Source organism: Leucoraja erinacea, chromosome 9 (assembly GCF_028641065.1).
Source record: "Leucoraja erinacea ecotype New England chromosome 9, Leri_hhj_1, whole genome shotgun sequence".
Lineage (NCBI taxonomy): Eukaryota > Metazoa > Chordata > Chondrichthyes > Rajiformes > Rajidae > Leucoraja > Leucoraja erinaceus.
The window spans coordinates 39,075,045-39,095,800 of NC_073385.1; the positions used below are offsets into that span (position 1 = coordinate 39,075,045).

General features: G+C 44.5%; 1 protein-coding gene across 2 annotated transcripts in view; it reads right to left on the bottom strand.

Moving 5' to 3' along the window:
• The window catches only part of akap6 (A kinase (PRKA) anchor protein 6), a 370,946-nt gene that overhangs the window by 281,824 nt on the left and 68,366 nt on the right, over positions 1-20,756 (bottom strand). The window lies entirely within an intron of this gene.

Here is a 20,756-nt window from a genome sequence, read left to right on the forward strand (position 1 = left end):
CCGTGTGGTCGGAAAACTGCACTTGAATTTGGTGGCCTTGCACCCTGCTGGAAGTGGTAGGAAACTGCACTTCATTCTGGTGGCCTTGCACCCTCCCTGCTTGAAGTGGTAGGAAACGGCACCTGAATTTGGTGGCCTTGCACCCTGCTTGAAATGGAATTTCAAGGAATAGCCACGAGTCAATAGCCATGAGCTGCTAGCACATCAGGCTTGAGTGACTGAGCTGCCACCCCAAGAATCCGTTTGGCCCACAATGTCCATACTAGTCCTCTGGAAACCTGTCGCTTCAGCCCACAACACCCATATTAGCGCTCCAGAAAGCCGCGCCCCCCCCCCCCCACTGGCCACCTATAATTGGAATTGGTGGAGAGGTGGAATATTGCATTGGGGGACCAGCCCTCATGTGTGAACATGGGACCCAACCGGTCCCACTTAGTCTAGTAATATTATAAAATAATCTCTGTGGACTCAGTGGGCCGAAGAGCCTGTTTCCATGCTGTATCTCTAAACTTCCTTTGAAAATCATTGCATCCTTTACTTAGGATTCAATCAACAGCTAAAGTGTCGTCAATTTATAATAATTTAGCAATCTCTTCATATTGTAAAAATTATATACTTATTTTATTACTTTTGCATAAAGAATAAGAAAAGTTAATTTCACCAAATCGTGACTATATCACTATATTTTATTTTTGATAAGAGCAGCTAATTAGATTATATCTTAGGTTCCTGGCTTTTTTATAAAATATCAGGAAGCACCTCCTCTCTCGCTATATTGGTTGCCAAATTAGCTGGATTAACATGTCAGGATTAAAAGAAAGAGAGGTGAATCATCCTTATATGCCTGCTCCGTATTCAATAAAATAATGGCTGCCTATTGAACCTCAATGCCACTATCATGTGCTAACCCAGTATCCCTTGATTCCTTATAATCAACCAATCTATAGGTTGACTGAGCATTCCCACAGTACTCAATTGGGGAGTGAAATTCCAAGATTCACTACCTTCTGGGTGAAGTAGTTTTACTCATCTCAGTCCTGAATGGATCAGCCCTTATTCTGAGACTTTGACCTTGTTCCTAGACACCCCGGCCAGTGGAAACTTCTTCCATGCATTCAGCCTGAGGAGCTCCACTCACCTGGATGTGCGGGAAACATTATGACAGTATAAAGTGGGAAAAATTTAGATTGTCCACTTTATTATATTATTGAAATTGAGAAACACAGAGTGCAACATATAGTTTTACAGCATTGTAATGTAACAATTACAGAGAAAAAGTCCAGCGTATGCAGTGACGATAGGTTGGAAGATCGAGACTACCCCCTAACTATGGGAAGACCGTTCAGTGGTGTTCCTGAGCTACATCCTTTCAAGCTTTTGTATCTCCTGCCGACTGGAGACGGTAGGAGAAGGAATGACCAGGGTGAAAACGGTCCTTGATTATGTTGGCTGCTTTCCCAAGGCTGCATGAAGTGTAGCTGGAGTCGATGCGTTGTAGTTTGGACTGTGTTATATAGTTTTTTCGTGCACCCATTTCATGCGTTGTCTTTTTTTTTAACAAATTGTATGGTGCAGCTCATGGACAGCCAATTGAATTGTAGCCCAATTATTGTCATTGCAGGAGGGAAGGAGGTGAAAACTCTGGAGAGGGTGGAGAAAGGGTTTCCTGGAAAATCATGAGGTAAGACAGGGGAAGCAGGAATTACTCTCCTTGGAGCAAAGAAAGCTGAAAGGAAGTTTGATTGAGGGGCAGGTGGCCATAAACGATTGAGAAAGGCAAAATACAGAGAAATTATTTCCATTAACAAAAGGTTCAAGAACCAGGAGAATGTGCAAGTTCAAAATGCTGGGAAAAGATACAAAGACACAAAATTCAGTCTAAACTAAATAATTAATCAGGGAGTCAAAGGGAGTTGGTTAGGCGGTTGAAGAAAATGATGTAAGTTATCAGGAAAGAGTGGGTTATTGGATCTGCTATGGCTTATTTGTAAAGAGGCAGCACAAACTGAAGAGGCCAAACTGTCTCCTTCTGTGTTCAAGAAGGAACTGCAGATGCTGGAAAATCGAAGGTACACAAAATTGCTGGAGAAACTCAGCGGGGTCTGAAGAAGGGTTTCGGCCCGAAACGTTGCCTATTTCCTTCGCTCCTAGATGCTGCTGCACCCGCTGAGTTTCTCCAGCAATTTTGTGTACCTGTCTCCTTCTGTGTATTTATGACATTATTCTAAGCAGCAAAACAGTAAGGAACCAGCTACACTGGTTTATTTTCCAGTTATTTATCGCTCTCTAATCAAATACTCCCTTGTTATATCTCAGTGCTTAACATTGCATTGCAGGGACAAAGAGACAGGAATATCAATTGAATTTAGGGAAAAAATGTGATGGATAGATTTCAACACAGATAAATCTTTCTTTGAGCAAGAAAGTTGAGAGGAGACTTGACAGGTGAAGGACCGAAACAGGCAAAATCCCATGTATTTGCGGTATACTGTAAATCCTTGATGAGACCGCACTTGGTGTATTGTGTGCAGTTCTGAATGCCTTGAAAGGTGTGTAAAAGATTTACAATTTTGCTGAAGGATCTTGATGGTTTGAATTAAAAGAAGAGACTGGATATACTGGAGCTGTTTTCCAATGAGTGTGGAAGGCTGAGGGGAGACCATATACAGGTATACAAAATCTTGAGAGGGACATTCATAAAGTGAATGGTCAGAGGTTTTTTCTCAGAGTAGGGCAGTCTAAAATTAGAGACCATAGGTTTAAACTGAGTGTGCAGATATTTGCAATGGACCTGTGGGACATTTTTCACACAATGGTGTTGGGATATCGAATGAAATGCCAGATGCAGTGGTAGAGGCAAGTACCATTACAACATTTAAAAGACATTTCGATGGGTACATGAATAGGAAGGTTTAGAGTGATACGGGCCAATAGGACAAGTAGGGCCAAAGGACCTGTTTCAGAGCTGTATAACTTTTGTGACTATAATTCTCTGACTAATTGCTAAGTCATCAAATTTAGCTAAATAATAGATTTAGTCAAGAGGTTTTGTGCAGGCTTGCACAGGAAGATATTTAGATTAGAGATACACATGCAAACACAGACCCATTGAGTCCATGCAACCATCAACCACCCGTTCACACTAGTTCTATGTAATCCCCAGACAAAGCAGGGGCAAATTAAACGACAAACCCACATGTCTTTGGGATGTGGAAGGAAACTGGAGGAATCCTCTCTGATCACAGGGAGAATATGCCAACCACACAGACAGAACCCGAGTTCTGGATCTCTGATGCTGTGAGGCAGCAGCTTCACCAGTTGTACCATTGTGCCACCCACAGGATATCTCAAGAGCTTATATATGAAATGTAGTTATACTTCAGCTGCACAATACTCCACGTAAGACAGAGCCAGACACAAAACAATCAGGCAGCATCTTTGCAGAAAAGGAACAGTTGACATTTCCGGTCAGAACCCATCTGAAAGATGTAAGTTACGTCATCGGGTGGCGCCGTGAGCGGCAGCCTCGCCAGCAGCCCGTCTGTCCTTTCAACCTTTTTGTTATTTTTAGTGCGTCTAAGTGTATGTTTTAATGTTTCGCGGTATGTCTGGGGTGGGGGTGGAATGGGGGAAACCGTCTTCAGTCACTTACCTCGACAGAGATGCGACCTTTCTCCTTGTCGCATCTTCGCCCCTCTCGCGGCCTAACAACTGGTTTGGTGTGGCCTCTCCAGACCGGAGACTGGTCCAGAGCTTCAGTGGCCTCTCTATCACGGAGCCTGGGATTCTTTGCCAAGGGTCGCCAGTGCTGGAGCTCCGACCGCGGGGGCCTGCTGACTGCAGCGATCTTCGGAGCTTCTATCAGCTGGCGTGGCGCGGTCTTACCATTGCGGAGCCTGGGTTACCTTGCCGGGGATCGCCAGAAGAAGTGTTCTGACCGCTGGCCCGTGGTCTTTTAACATCGTGAAGCCGCGGCCTCTGGTAAGAAGCGGCCGGTTCGGGAACTCCAAGCCACAGAGTGTGTTCTAATCCGTCCCAACGTCGGAGTTTTGATCATCCCACGAGAGGGCTTATACATCGGGCCGTCCATAGCGGCGACTGCGGAGGGTTCAAGGCCCCTACCACGGGTGAACAAATGAAGGAAGATTAACTGAACTTTATCACCTTCCATCACAGTGAGGAACTTCGGTTCCCCCACCCGCACCTTTCAATCTGAAGATGGGCCTTGACCAAAAACATCACCTATTCCTTTTCTCCAGAGATGCTGTCTTACCCGCTGATTTACACCAGCATTATGTGTCCATCTTTGATTATAAACCAGCATCTGCAGTTTGTTCCTACACATTTTATACTCATCACTGTATGTCATGTTGTCACTTGCGGGCGGAACACCAAGGCAAATTCATTGTATGTGAATACTTGGCCAATAAACTTATTCATTCATTCATATGGTGCACTGTGAGGAATTCTGGACATTACACTTCAAAAGGATGCATTAACAGGATCACATTGCAGCATAACTATAGAGTTACCAATGCCCCAAGGATTAGATTATAAACCAATGTGCAGGAAAGCAATCCAGATGCTGGTTTAAATCGAAGGTAAACACAAAATGCTGGAGTAACTCAATGGGACAGGCAGCATCTCTGGAGAGAAGGAATGGGTGATGCTTCCGGTAGAGACCCTTCTTCAGACTATAAACCAAGAATGACTTACTCTTAGGAAATTGGGATGAGCAAGTGACTGAAGTGTTGGTGGCCGAGATTTTTGGGATGAGCGACCACAGTACTATCAGCTTTAAAATAGTTATGGATAAGGACAGCACAGGCCTTCAAGTTAAAGACAAGTTAAAGATACAGCAAGGCCGGCGTTGACAGTATTAGACAGGAACTTGCTAAAGTTGATTGGAGCAGAATGTTTGCGTGCAAAGGGACGTCCATAAAGTTGGATACTTTTAAAAGAGTGATAAGCAGAATTCAAGGCATGTATTTTTCTGTTAGAGTGAAGGGCAAGGCAGCAGAGAGTAAGGAACCTTGCATACACCTTTTGATTGCATTATGTAGTCTTGACCTCCAATGTAGGAAGGCTGACATTGACACTATGTCAATCAGGTAACACATTTGCCTTAGTGATTACTTCAAACTATTTATCTTTAGCTACAGATACCATTAGTTGCATTCACAACAAAGCTCTAAATTTAGTGTTGTGTAGTAGCTTAGACTGCATGGCCATTTCATTACTGTATTTGCTAAAGCTATTAAAGACATATATAGTTTGTACCTTCCAGTGGAGAGAAATCAGTTTGGCCAGTGACCCTTCCTTCAATTCAGTATCTGTCTCTATGCAATGAAGTTGCGGAAGGAATTCCAGGTACTCCTTCGTAGCACAAGCTAGCCTATATTGAACATATATCTATTTCTTTGCATCATCAACACTTTTGAATTCACCATTAAAATAGAAAGATCCAACTAACTATATTTTTCACAACAGGATGTCCGAAGGAACTGTATATTAATGAAGTACTTTTGAAGTGTACTTGCTGCTGTAATGCAAGAAATGTGGCGGACACTTTTGTGTACTTCAAGACCAACAAATAGCAAAAATATAAATGATTATATTATTTGCTTTAAAAACCATGGTTGAAGAATGCCTATGAGCCAGTACACCAGTAATTTGCTTTTCTTTCTTTGCAGTGTCATAACATCCTGCATGTCCTCACAGACGGGCTTCCATTTAAACGACAGCACCTCTAACATCCCCTCAGCATTGATTTCAGGTGTTAGCCCTCAAATCTCTGAAGTGCAACATCAAATTCCAAACAATCACATGAACAAAAGAGATCAGAAAAAGTTTTAAACCAAAATAAAATTGTAGTGGGTCAGGTAGGAGTTGATAAGCAACATAACTGTTTTGATATGTGTCTGCTTACAATATAGGTAAACCTAGCACATATTAGACAGAGAAAGATGGCCCCACACACACTCGTGTTGGGATCAAAAAGCAAGAATGATTTATTTCCAAGTTAAGTCACTGACAAATTTACATAATTATATGCGCGAGTCTGAGCATGTGCGAGAATGAGTACAGCTTCTTCTTCTTCTTCTTGCGAATGAAACATAAACCAAAGGAATAGTCAGATCTCAAGCCAGGTGTTGAGCAGCCAGGTTGTTGTCTCTGCGTCAATGTCTGCCAGGTACTGAGCTCCATTTGGTGGGTGGTAGAGCGGGCACCCAGAGATGACATGGTTGGCTGTCTGTTGTTCTGCTCCGCATTCACAGGCTGGGCTCTGGTGGAGTCCCCATCTCCACATGCTGACATTGAAACACCCAACTCCAGTATGAAGTCTGTTGAGCTTCACCCATGCTCCTCTGGGGAGGTCAGACCCTGGACAGCTTTTATCTGGTGAAGAGATGTAGCTGTGTAATGGAGATGAGGTTGCCTTCCACTCCTGTGACCACTTGGTGGCTATCCAATGTGGCTTTTGTCTCAGTTGGCTGGATGGATGCTAGGAGTTGTTTTCCATGTGGAGCAAAGGGGTGACGGGACTTCAGTCGGGGTGGCCTCAGCTCTCTGCTGATAGCCTGATAGAGGAGGTGATCTGGGTCCATGGCATGATGAGATAGTGCCAGAGTTGCTGCTTGCCTTCAGATCCCTGCAGGCGGAATGCCTGCAAGTATAGGGAGCTGCTCCACTGCAGTAGGTTGAAGGCACCCGGTGATGGTACGCAAGGTGCTGTTCAGAGTCATGTCGACCAGGCTAGTGTGTCTGGTTTTTCGTCTTTTTGTTATTTTTAGTCTGTTTAAAAGTATGTTTTTGGAGATGGGGAGGGTAAGGGGGAAACCGTTTCTCAGTCACTTCCTGGTCGAGGATGCGACTATTCTCCGAGTCGCGTCTTCGCACCCCCCCCCCCCCCCTCTCACGGCCTACCATCTGGATTGGCGCGGCCTTTGCTGCCGGAGACCGACCAGAGCTTCATCAGCGGCACAGCACTGATTTACCATCGCAGAGCGGGCAATGCCTTACAGGGGATTGCCATGTTGAAGCTCCGCAGTGCTGGACCTGCTGCTTTAACATCATGGAGCTGTGGTTGCGGAGCTTCCAGCCGCGGGCGGCGCTGACTTTAACATCGTGGAGTCCTGGGATCCCTTTACCGAGGTCCGCCAGTTGAATCTCCGCCCTGTAGACTTCGGAGCCTTGGTAAGAAGTGGCTGTTTCGGATACTCAGAGCCGCTGAGAATGTTCTTCCGTTCCGACGTCGACGTTCCGATCATTCCGGCGAGATGGCCTGAACATCGGACCGCCATAGCGGTGACTGCGGAGGGCTCAAAAGGACCCGACCATGGGTGAACAAAGAGGAAGATGACTGAACATTTATTACCTTCCCTCACAGGGGAAATGTTGATTCCGCTGTGTGGGGATGTTCATGTTAAATTCTATCGTGTGTCGTGTTCTTTTTATTCGTATGGCTGTATGGTAACTCAAATTTCACTATACCATTTAGTGCATGTGACAATAAATGTAAACTTGAACTTGAACTTGAAACTTGAAGATGTCCACAAACACTCCAGCCAGTTGGTCTGCACAGGTTTTAAGAACACGGCCAGGTCCATTAGGTCCAGATGCTTTCCAAGGGTTCACCCCACTGAAGAATATTCTGCCTTCAGCCTCTGTGACTGAGATTGTTATACCATCGTGGGCTATGGGGGGCTGAGAAAGTCACATCAGCATTCTCCCTGTCAAAGGGTGTGTAGAATGCGTTGCACTCGTCTGGTAGTGATGCTTCACTCTCACATCAGCTGCCCCTTGATTTTGCCTTGTAGGAAATGATGGCGTGTAAGCCCTGCCACAGCTGCCGAACATCTGCCTCATCCTCCAGTTTAGAGCAAAAGTCCCTTTTAGTCTTTTGTTGGCCTTATCCAGGTTGTTTCTAGACTTCTTGTATACCTTTGCATTACCAGACTTGAATGCCCGAGATCTGGTTCCAAGAATGCAGGCCTTCTGGTTGGGGAACACTCAGATATTATTGTTAAAGAGGGAACTGCAGATGCTGGAGAATCGAAGGTTACACAGAAAAGCTGGAGAAACTCAGCGGGTGCAGCAGCATCTATGGAGCGAAGGAAATAGGCAACGTTTCGGGCCGAAACCCTCGGCCCGAAACGTTGCCTATTTCCTTCGCTCCATAGATGCTGCTGCACCCGCTGGTTTTCTCCAGCTTTTCTGTGTAAACTCAGATATTATTCATGGGAACCCAATCCTCCACACATTTCCCTATGAAGTCAGTGACATCATTCAGATCCATTGGCAAGTCCTTGAATATCGCCCAGTCTACCGACTCCATGCAGTCTCGAATTGTTCCTCTGCCTTCCCTTACCAGCTCTGTGCAGCCCTCACCACTCTGGGTGTGCTCCACAGTTACTGTTTATTTGCAGGAAGAAGGAGCACAGCCGTGGTCAGATTTTTCCCAAAGTGAGGGCAAGGGATGGAGCAATAGGCATCCTTGTTTGATCCTCTGCTGCTGTTAGACATGTGCTGGTGGTAATTGAGAGTGATTTCTTCAGGCTGGCTTTGTTGAAGTCCCTGGCTTTGATTGGAAAGGCGTTAGGGTACAAAGACTGATCACGGCATGCAGCTCCTCCAATACTGGTTGAATGTTGTCTGGGGTGGGATGTAAAATGCAGAACATGATGATGGAGGTGAATTCCCTCAGGATATATAAAAGGGACGGTATTTCTCCGCCAGGTGCTCGAAGGGCAGAGAGCAGGAGTTGGGCAGGCCTGCTACATCTGAGCACCACAAAGAGTTTACCATGAAGCAGACGTCACGCCTCTCCCTTTTCCCGATGCCTCTGTTCTGTCCATGCAATGAATGGGGCGACCTTAGGGTTGGATGGTTGTCTGGGGTGAGCCATCTCTCTGTGAAACAGAGCACACAGCATTCCCTCATCTCATTCCTTCATTTCCGAGTATGAAAATGGCCATAACTTTTTTAATACTGAAGATATGAAAGTGAATTAGGTGTCAAATTAAATTTCTTTTTATGCTTTATCTGATGGGATAAATTGCAGACTTGATTTTTAAAATCTCAAAATTTTGTAACATTGCTAATTAAGGGGATTCAAAGTTGATGAAAGGATAAGCGGCTGGGCACTCAGGAGTGAGAGAAGAAGAACATTTCATATTATGTTCCTTATTTTAGAGTAGTGGATGGTCAGTTACTCAAGACTGAGTGAGAATGTTGGGAGGATTGAGGGGTAGGGTTTCAGTTGTGATCTTCTTGAATTATAGAGAAGGGTCAAGATAGGAAAATGTTTTCTTTGTGTACTTTTAAATGATTTTAAATAATTAAAAGCATTATATCTAAAATGTCATTAATATGAAAATGAAATCTCAGAACGCAACTATAATTTTGTGTTGTGCCCACTGCAAAAAAGAATTACCTTATCAAGGCACCTATATATTTGAATATCAAATCTGCCCTGTGTTTATTTATTATCACTGAATGAATCGGTTTAATTCAAGTTCAAGTATCCCTACAAATGTCTATCTGGAATCTGTGTTACAAATTATTTTTGGATTGGATTGCAATACAACTCTTTCTCACAGATGGTTTTGAAACTTCAGCCTTTCTGAATGAAAAAAATGATTTGGGAGAACGAGCTAAGGAAGATGCACAAAAAAATGACAATTCAATAACTCACAACTATACTTTAGAAATTAATTTTCAGCTGATGCACTTCAGATTATCCATAGGATCCATACAATTTATCAACTGAAATACGTTAAAGTCATTTTCTGGGTCATAAATTATTTCAAATGACGTTGAATAATCTTAAAGTCAGGATCCTGCAAAAGACAAAGCATGCAATTGTGTTTAAAGGTTTATGAAAGGAAATATTGATGATGCTGCGACTCAATTCCACACTCCAGTCTAAATCCCCAGAAGTTAATGTAGTGACATGGCTTCAAAACAAATAACTGCCGAATAGAATTGAGAGTGAACACCAAGAAAGTGAATTAACCTGCAACTTCCTTCAATGACCACCAAGTGTCACTGTAGAACAGCTTAAATTTATATCAGTGTGCAACCAACCACGTTGATGAGGTTATCATCACTGGACTCAAAATTTAAAGATTTTTGACCAGAAATTCTTCTGGATATCTAACTCACGTTAACTAACTCTGCATTGCATGCAGATTGAAGTCATGGTTGCTTGCCCAGGAGCCACAGTTTTGAAAGCAGAGATCCATTTCACAATTCTCCAGAATAGGCAATGTACTGGGGATCTGTGCCCATTTTGTGGGAGGCATGAGAATGTGATATTGCCTGATAGGATAGAATTGCAAACCCCGGGCATTCTGCAGGCAATCGCAAACAAAATACACAATATTTCCAAAGGCACATGGGAAGAGAAATCTGCCCATACAATCTTTCACAAGGTCAGGATCTTTTTCCAAACATAAACCATTGCTTCAAGTTCTATTGCTGCTTTGACAGTATATATCTGACATAGATATGCCAGTAAAATACACAAATGGGGATGTGCACCATGCACCACAGATGGGAAATAGTGCTGTCAAATGTGGGCAGCTTGACCAGAGATTATCAGCATCAAGACCCCATCACTAAAGAAGCCCACTGTACTTTCTTCTACGGTACCCGTTTAGCCCTGGCAACTTTAATAGCAATAAATGTTTTATCTATATATCTATCTATATTACATAACTAAAATTCTGATCTTGTTATCTTCTGGTTTGCGTGGTTTTTCCATTTGCGCAAAAAATGGTACACTATAGCACTACGATTATTCACTATTCTCCTGTGCTGCAAGTGCAACAAGTTTTGTTCCAATCGATGGTATATTTTAAAAGTTATTAAGGTTCACAAATCTTAAAAACTGAGCATGCACAGATTGGTCTCCTCTCCTGTCAGTCACTTCCAAGCAGATTGGTCTCCTCTCCTGTCAGTCACCACCACGGCCGTGACAGCGACGCCCCTTCCTGTGCCATCGCCGCACTGATTAGCCGTGTCCGCTGTCAGTCACCGAGGAGGGCGAGGGCTGCGAAAGTCTTCCCAGTGTGAGGCATTTGACCGCGGCGCTTAGGCTGGAGTGAGGTCTGGGTGCGGCGCAGTTCTGGCCCCGCTTAGAGGGAGCGGAGCAGGCCTTGGCCTCTGATTCCCCCTCCCCACCCCACACTGGCCCTTGTGGCTAAAGGGATCAGGGGGTATGGAGAGAAGGCAGGTACAGGATACTGAGTTGGATGATCAGCCATGATCATATTGAATGGCGGTGGAGGCTCGAAGGGCCGAATGGCCTACTCCTGCACCTAATTTCTATGTCTCTATTACGACAGTGTATTGGGGAGAGCACCAGTCGTCCTGCTGTTTATTGCCATCATGTCTGTGCCTTCATTTCAATTCTGCAGCTGCGGGGATAATTTCAATGGTAAGGATCTCTCTGGGAGTGTAAGGCTGGGGGAAGGTGGTTGAATCATTGACTCCTGCAGCCTGCCCTGCTTTTTCAAGCTTCCACAGTAAAGAGAGAGAGAGAGAGAGGGAGAGAGAGACAGGGAAAGAGACAGAGAGAGAGAGAGAGAGAGAGAAAGAGAGAGACAGAGAAAGAGAAAGAGAGAGGGAGACAGAGAGGGAGAGAGACAGAGAGAGACATAGAGAGGGGGAGAGAGGGGGAGAGAGGGGGGGGAGAGGGGAGGGGGAGAGAGGGGGAGGTAAAATCCCTGTTTTATGTGGATGACTTGGTTCTGCTGTCCCCCACAGAACAGGGACTGCAGCAACAGTTGGACCTACTTGATGAGTACTGCCAAAATTGAGCCCTGGCAGTAAATCTAAAGAAAACCAACATCATGATTTTTCAGAAAAGACCCAGATGTCAGGAAGATAAATACAAATTTACTCTCAATGGTACTGTTATCGAACACACTATGAACTATACTTACCTTGGTCTAACTGTTTCAGCATCAGGGAACTTCAATATGGCAGTGAATGCACTAAATGAGAAAGCTCGAAGAGCTCTGTATGCAATAAAAAGAAGATTCTACAATGTCCAAATCCCAATTAAAATCTGGCTTAAAATATTTGACAGTGTAATCCAGCCTATCGGGCTTTATGGTAGTGAAGTATGGGGTCCGCTCAGTCACCATAGTTATAGTAAATGGGAAAAACATGCAACGGAGGCCCTGCATTCGGAATTTTGTCATATAACATCCACCGTATCCAAAGGAAAATACCAACAAACGCATATAGGGACTAGGAACTAGGCAGATACCAACTGATAATAAATATCCAGAAAAGAGCACTAAATTTTTGGAATCACCTTAAATATAGCCCGCCAGATACCCTCCAGTTTAAAGCCCTTCAAACACAAGAGGAGAACCCAGAAAAGAGTTCCCTGTGTCAGTTGGTACTGAGACTAACTACCCCTATTCAGTTAAACCCTATCCAGTTAAACCCTGACCGGCCTCAGATCAATACTGACCCCCAATCACAAGTTAGAGTGAACAAAATTATCAAACAATGTAATGAAACGTACTTGGAACATTGGGATAAAGAAACCAAAAGCCAGATTAGAATGTTACCGCTCCCCAAAAATAGATTATAAATTGGCAGACTATCTCTCAACTGTTAGAGACACAAAGCAGAGACAGACCCTCACCAAATACAGGTTAAGTGACCTCTATTTGGCAGTTGAAAAAGGAAGACAGAAGAGATTCTGGCAACCAAGAGAAAACAGAATATGCGGCCACTGTTTGACAGATGAGGTTGAAACAGAGGTGCACTTCCTCCTAAAATGCAAAGAATTTGACAAATCAAGGAAAGCATACTTTGACAAACTCAGTGTGGCAACCCCTGACTTTAAAGAACTAGATGATACATCAAAACTAATGTATTGTATAGCTAAACTTGCTATTGTGTTGTACTGCTTACAGCTGCAAGAACGTGTAGCAATCAATAAAGGGCTATAGGCCTATTGCAAGTTTATGTACAGGGACATATCTATCCATGCACTGTATACTTGTATTTATACTTATGCATTTCAAATATGTATGTCATGTTTTATACTTTGGCAATATAACAATGTTTTTTATCATGCCAATAAAGTTTTTTAATTGAAAAAATTGAATTGAGAGAGAGAGAGAGAGAGAGAGAGAGAGAGACAGACAGAGAGAGACAGAGCGAGAGAGAGACAGAGAGAGACAGAGAGAGTCAGAGACAGAGACAGACAGACAGAGAGAGACAGAGAGAGATTTAGAGAAGGAGAGAGAGAGAGAGAGAGAGAGAGAGAGAGGGAGAGAGAGAGAGAGAGAGACACACACACAGAGGGTAAGAGGAGGGGAGTGCTGGGGGATGTTGGAGAATGGAGGAGGATAGGGGTAGGAAGAGGGATGGTGAAGTAACAAAGGAGGGGAGAGGGAAGAGGGGAAGGATGGGGTGAGGGGAGGAAGCAGAGGAGGGTTGGTGGAGGGTGGGGGAGGGAGGATAACGGAGGAGGGGAATAGGGGACTGAAGACAGAGAGTGAGATGCGTTTGCATTGATCTTATATTTAACAAGTTATTGCCATTTTAAACTTTAAAAACATCAGCCGCTCCTGCACAGTTGGGGGCTATGGGTGAGTGGTGGAATGTTGCAGCCGTGGCTGACAAGGGAAGTCAGGGACAGTGTAAACATTTTAAAGTATAACATAGCAAAGATGAGCGGGAAGCCAGAGGATTGGGGAACTTTTAAAGAGCAACACAAGATAACTAAAAAGGCAACACGTGGAGAAAAGATGAAGTACGAAGGTAAGCTAGCCAAAAATATAAAGGAGAATAGTAAAAGCTTCTTTAGGTATGTGAAGAGAAAAAAATTAGTTAAAACCAAAGCTGGACCCTTGAAGATTGAAAAAGGGTGAATTTATTAAGGGGAACAAGGAAATGGCAGATGAGTTGAACAGATACTTTGGATCCGTCTTCACTAAGGAAGACAGAAACAATCTCCCTGATGTTCTAGTGGCCAGAGGATCTGGGATGACAGAGGAACTGAAGGAAATCCACATTAGGCAGGAAATGGTGTTGGGTAGACTGATGGGGCGGAAGGCTGATAAATCCACAGGGCCTGATGGTCTGCATCCCAGGGTACTTAAGGAAGTGGCTCTAGAAACCGTGGACACATTGGTCATCATTTTCCAATGTTCTATAGATTCAGGATCAGTTCCTGTGGTTTGGAGGGTAGCAAATGTTATCCTACATTTTAAGAAAGGTGGGAGAGAGAAATCAGTTATAGACCAGTTAGCCTGACATCTGTGGTGGGGGAAATGCTGCAGTCAATTATAAAAGATGAAAGAGCGGCATATTTGGATAGCAGTAACAGGATCGGTCCGAGTCAGCATGGATTTATGAATGGGAAATCATGCTTGATTAATCTTCTGGAGTTTTTTGAGGATGTAACTAGAAAAATGGGCAAGGGAGAGCCAGTGGATGTAGTGTACCTGGACTTTCAGAAAGCCTTTATTAAGGTCCCACATAGATTAGTGATCAAAATTAGAATACATGGTATTGGGGGTAGGGTACTGACAGATAGAAAATTGGATGGCAGACAGGAAACAAAGAGTAGGGATTAATGGGACCCTTTCAGAATGGCAGGCAGTGGGGTACCGCAAGGCTCAGTGCTGGGACCGCAACTATTTACAATATACATTAATGATTAAATGAAGGGATTAAATGTAACATTAGCAAATTTGCAGATGACACAAAGCTGGGTGGCAGTGTGAACTGTGAGGAGGATGCTATGAGGATGCAGGGTGACTTTGACAGGTTGGGTGAGTGGGCAGATGCATGGCAGATGCAGTTTAATGTGGATAAATGTGAGGTTATCCACTTTGCTGGCAAAAACAGGAAGGCAGATTATTATCTGAATGGTATCGTTGGGAAAAGGGGAAGTACAACGAGATTTGAGGGTCCTTGTTCATCAGTCACTGAAAGTAAGCATGCAGGTGCAGCAGGCAGTGAAGAAAGCGAATGGCATGTTGGCCTTCATAACAAGAGGAGTTGAGTATAGGAGCAAAGAGGTCCTTCTGCAGTTGTACAGGGCCCTAGTAAGACATTCTTGCTATTGAAGGAGTGCAGTGTAGGTTCACAAGGTTAATTCCCGGGATGGCGGGACTGCCATATGTTCATAGAATAGAGTGGCTGGGCTTGTATACTTTGGAATTTAGCAGGATGAGAGGGTATCTTATTGAAACATATAAGATTATTAAGGGTTTGGACACACTAGAGGGAGGAAACATGTTCCCAATGTAGAACAGAGGGTTTTGAATCTGTGGAATTCTCTGCCTCAGAAGGCATTGGAGGCCAATTTTCTGGATGCTTTCAAGAGAGTTAGATAGAGCTCATAAAGATAGCGGAGTCAGGGGATATGGGGAGAAGGCAGGAACGGGGGTACTGATTCTGGATGATCAGCCATGATCACGGTGAATGGCGGTGCTGGCTCGAAGGGCCGGATGGCCTACTCCTGCACCTATTGTCTATTGTCTACTGTCTATAACTCTTCTTTGAATCTATGCCCTTGACTGAAAGAGATGACTACACTTTCTGTTTGGAGAAGATCTTCAGGAAATAAACACTGTGCGCGGAATGTTGCTTTAAAGACGCATCTCCTTATCAACCTTTTCCTTTAGTTTGCCAGGATCTTTTTCAAAGGTACTCATAGAAGTCTGAATCTCCTTTCTTTTTCGAGTGAACTGCAAGAGTGTTGTCCTTACTTTAAGAAGCCAAGCTACAGCACTCTTCACATTCCTCCATGATGAGAGATAGATAGATAGATAGATAGATAGATAGATAGATAGATAGATAGATAGATAGATAGATAGATAGATAGATAGATAGATAGATAGATAGATAGCCTTTATTGTCATTCAGACCGAAGTCTGAACGAAATTGCAGCAGTCATACATATAATACAATAAAAACAACAATAAACACATATTAACATCCACCACAGTGAGTCCACCCAGCATCTCCTCACTGTGATGGAGGCAAAAGTCTTAGATATGCAGTCTCTTCCCTCCTCTTCTCCCTCTGCGCTGAGCCGATACCCCCCGGGCAATGTTATAAATCAGTCCCGCGGCTCAAACACCGCGGCCCGGGGTGGTCGAAGCTGCCGCCCACCAGTCCTGCAGATGCAGCCGCTGGCCCGCGGCCGAACCCCGGACTCAGGCCACCACCGCCAGAACACCGTCCCAGCCACCCTCACGTGAGTACCGCACCGTCTTCAGCCTCGGGCTGGGCCGCCCCGACTTGGGCGCCGAACCTCCCCCGGACCGGGCTGCCCCGACTTGGGCGTCGCTTCTCCCTCGGGCCGGGCTGCCCCGACTTGGGCGTCACTTCTCCCTCGGGCCGGGCCGCCCCGACTTGGGCGGCGAACCTCCCTCAGGCTGCGAGCGCCGCACCTCCCCGAGCTCGGCCGCTCCGACGGGAGCCTCGTTCCACCCTCGGGCTGGCCGCCCTCACGGGAGCATCCCGACCTCTTCCAGCCCTGAGCCGGACCACCCTCACGGGAGCGAGCTCAGGGCGAGTCCTGACGGGCTCTGCCTCCGGAGCCTCGAGGTCGTCAGCTCCATTAGGCCTCAGCGCAGACGGAGGCAGAGAAGGGGAATACGACAAAAAGGTCGCATTCCCCCGCAGGGAGAGACTGCAAACCCCGTTTCAACCCCCCCCCCCCCCCCAAAACACAAACTAAAAACCAAAAACTAGACTAACCAAAACAAAATAAACAACACAAAACAAACGGGACTGCCGGTGAGCCGCTGCAGCCAGAGCCGCGCCGCCACTCCGAATAGATGATCAGGGAGCTTGTTGGGTTCAATAGATCCTTGACAATGACATTCATTGTGATGTCTTGCTTGATTTCTGGATCATTAGCAAAGATTGCAGATTCCAAGTTGAGCTTTAGCCATTCTCTGTCTGGTTTACAGAGAAACTCTGGTCCATTGGAATGGCAGCATCAGGCTTGTGAAATAAAACAATCCTTTGTTCTGTTTGAATGATTCACAAGCTCCAATTTCACTCATAGAGCACGTTCTCACTTAAATGTAATGGCAATTTTCTACATGAAGGACAATTTACAGATGCCAATTAACCTACAAATCTGCACATCTTTGGAATGTTGGAGAAAACCTACATAGTCACAGAGAGAACTTACATACTCCCTACAGGCAGCACCCGTCGTCAAGATCGAAACCAGGTATCTGACACTGTTTGGCAGCAGCTCTACCGCTGCAGCACTGGCCATCTTCTAATACATTGACTGCAAATTAAAAATTATGTATTCCATTTGGAGAATTGGGTGCAGTTCTGGTCGCCTCATTAGAGGAGGGATGAGAGGCTTTGGAAAGGGTGCAGAGGAGGTTTGCCAGAATAATGCCTGGATTAAAGGGTATTACCAACAGGGTTGGACAGAGTTAGATTATTTGCTCTGGAACGCAGGAGATATCAGGAAATCTGATAGAAGCATATAAAATTATGAGATGTTGATAGAATAGACAGTCAGAACCTTTTCCCCAGGATGAAAAAATCAAATGCGAGAGGGTATAGCTTTAAGGTGAGAGGGGCAAAAGGGCTGGGGGGGTTTTAACAGAGTGGGGTGCGTACCTGGAACACTGCCAGGAAGGTGGGGATTGAGGCAGATATGACAGCAGTTTGTAAGAAATGTTTAGATAGGCATATGGATATGCTGGGAATAGAGGGATATGGATTGTGTGCAGGTCAATAACGGTTGGCCTCATTATGTTCGGCACACGCATTGTGGGCCAAAGAGCCTGTTTTTGTGGTATCCAGGGGCGAAAATCATTATCAAACATGGGTGACCCCGCGCGCACACACACACACACACACACACACACACACACACGCACACACACACACACACCACACACACACACACACACACACACACACACACACACGCACACACACACACACACACACACACACACACACACGGCTTTGGAGGTTTCGGCCGTGGGCCCTGTGGATGGTAACATAGGGAGCTTTCATCGCCCAGCGCAGCTTAAAATCTGTCTGCGGGGGCTTCAACATCGGGAGCCTCGATCGCCTCAATGCAGCAGTTTGATTTTAAGTCACGCCGGGCGATGAAAGGCCCCACGAACGGACCGATTCAGCCATTAGAAAGCGGCTGATAACCGCTTGAATCTTTCAAAAGCTACAATGTGATAAATAACACAAACAAATAAAACTGAAGCAAATAAAGGCAAACAGAACATTCCGCCCTCTAACTTTTACACCAGAACGAAGTCAGCTTTTTTTTACTCGTCTGACATTTCTTTTGAGTAAGTATGGCCGTCTCTCTAAATAGCTTAGAAGGGTACAAGGTTGAGCAAAAAGGAGGACGCTGTCTTTAGCTTGGAGGCCATTACCACGCCGCTCGAACAACATCAAGTGGCACTAGCCACCGAGTTTAGAACTTTGTTTGGTCGGCTCAACTCAAAGTTAGATCAAATTAAGCTTACAGTGGAGGACCATGATCAACGTGTCTCGTCCCTGGAACTTTCTGCAGAGGACCTTAACCAGCGAGTCGTCGACCTTGAGAACATTTGTTCCACTCTGAGTGGTGACAATACTAAGCTAAAGGCGGCCCACTGAGTTTTTTTCAAGTTTGCTGCGAGAGGTTTTCGGGAGACGTAGACATCCCCTCCAGAAGTCGACAGAGCCCATCGCTCCCTAAACGCTAAACCTGCCCCCGGCCAGAGACAGCGGCCAGTCATTCTCCGCTTGCATCGGTACCAGACGAAGGATCTCCTCATCAGAGAGTCACGGCGGAGATGGAAACTCGAATTTCACGGCAAACCAATTCGGATTGTGGAGGATTACAGCCCTGAAGTTCAGAGCCAGCGGGCAGAGTACAGAGATGCCATGGCAGAACTTTACAAACTGGGACTAAAGCCTGCTCTGCTATATCCAGCTCGATTCCGTCTCACGTTGTCCGGTGGAGCCAGAAAGTGGATAAACTCAGCCGAGGAGACGCAGAAATATATCGGCAGCCTCCCTAGGTCACCTAAACCCCCATAAAGATTTTGTTTAGGGACTTTGAACCAACTGGATGAGAGGTAACACTGTATAGCTTGGTACCTCTTGGCACGACGTGCAGCATGTCAGCTAACGTCTGTGGTTTTTTACATGACTGAACGTGCTCATTCATCCGGGTGTGCTGCTTATTTGTTTACTAAGATACATATAAAATGGCTACAGCCAAATATCACTATATGTGCACTGTAAATTAGAAACAATTTCCAGCAGGATTTTTGTGTGCTGTTACCACATATGGCCTGGCCCTATATTTGTGTGCTGTTGCGTTCTAACTTCGGCTCTTTAAAAGCTTTTATGCGCCAATAAGTAACTTTCAAGCTGCAATCATATTTTTAAGGACATGTTAACCCATGTGAGTTTTCGGTTACATATAATCATTTAGTTCACTGTTGACACAGTTTAGTGTTTGCACTGTTCAGTTATTCCAAAGTTGATGTTCAGTCTTCATAGCCATATTTTTTTTGGGGGCTATTTAGATAAGCAAAAATGTTATTATAGAGGTGAAGGTGTTCCACTCTTCCTTTCAAGCCAAAGCCAGAGGAGTTTCAATCCTTATCAGCGCGAACATTTCCTTTGAGTCACATAATGTGATCTCTGACAAGTTTGGTCGGTATGTAATTGTGACTGAAAAATTATACAAAACACTGGTAGTATTTCTCAATGTGTATGCCCCTAATGTAGACGATGTATGTTTTTTCGAGCGGTTATTTTCATTACTTCCAGACCTGAACACACACTCTCTTATACTCCGTGGTGATTTCAATTGTTGTTTAGATCCTCTTTTAGACCAATCCTCTACTAACCCCAGTAGAGTAAGTAAATCAGCTTGTTTCATCCAAGCCTTTCTCTCCCATTATGGTGTCTGTGATGTGTGGCGCTCTTTACATCCACAAGATAAGGAATACTCATTTTTCTCACATGTCCATCATACGTATTCTAGAATTGACTATTTATTTCTTGATAACCAACTTGTACCCCTGATTCATTCCTGTGACTATGAGAGTATTGTCATTTCTGACCATGCCCCTATTGCTCTGGCCTTGTCCCTTCCAGATCTCCCTCAAAAGAGTAGGCAGTGGCGATTCAATTCAACTTTGCTCTCGGATGATAAGTTTGTAGAGTTTATGGAAAGAGATAGCATTTTTTCTTTCCACTTTCAATGACATTGTGCACTGGACTGAATTTTCCAACAGTGGGTGCGTTAATGACAAAATGTCTATTTAAATAGGTTCCAAATGTCAAAATCTATTGTGTTCTAATGTACTTGACAAAATATAACAGGGCATAATTAGTGCAGGGCAATGAGAATATAATAGTTTGTATTTGCTAATTACCAATTGTTCATGTTCTTTTCCCGGTGTTAACACTGTAAAGAACTTCGCTATTATATATTGTTAATCAGCTTTCAAGATTGAACAAAATAAATACCTAAAATAATTTCAGATCAACCTTCGACAGAAAGGCTAGGAAAAATAATGGTCAGGATCCTTGGCTTTGATTTCTATTTTGTAAACTGTTAAAGAACATGCCAGTATGAACATCAGGTGGTAAAGGGGCGAGTTAAAAATGTGATGCACTTGATGATTAAATATCTGCCAGTACCAATTTATTAGATTTACATTTGAGAATTCTGTCGACATTGGCTCTTGATTTTATGTTCC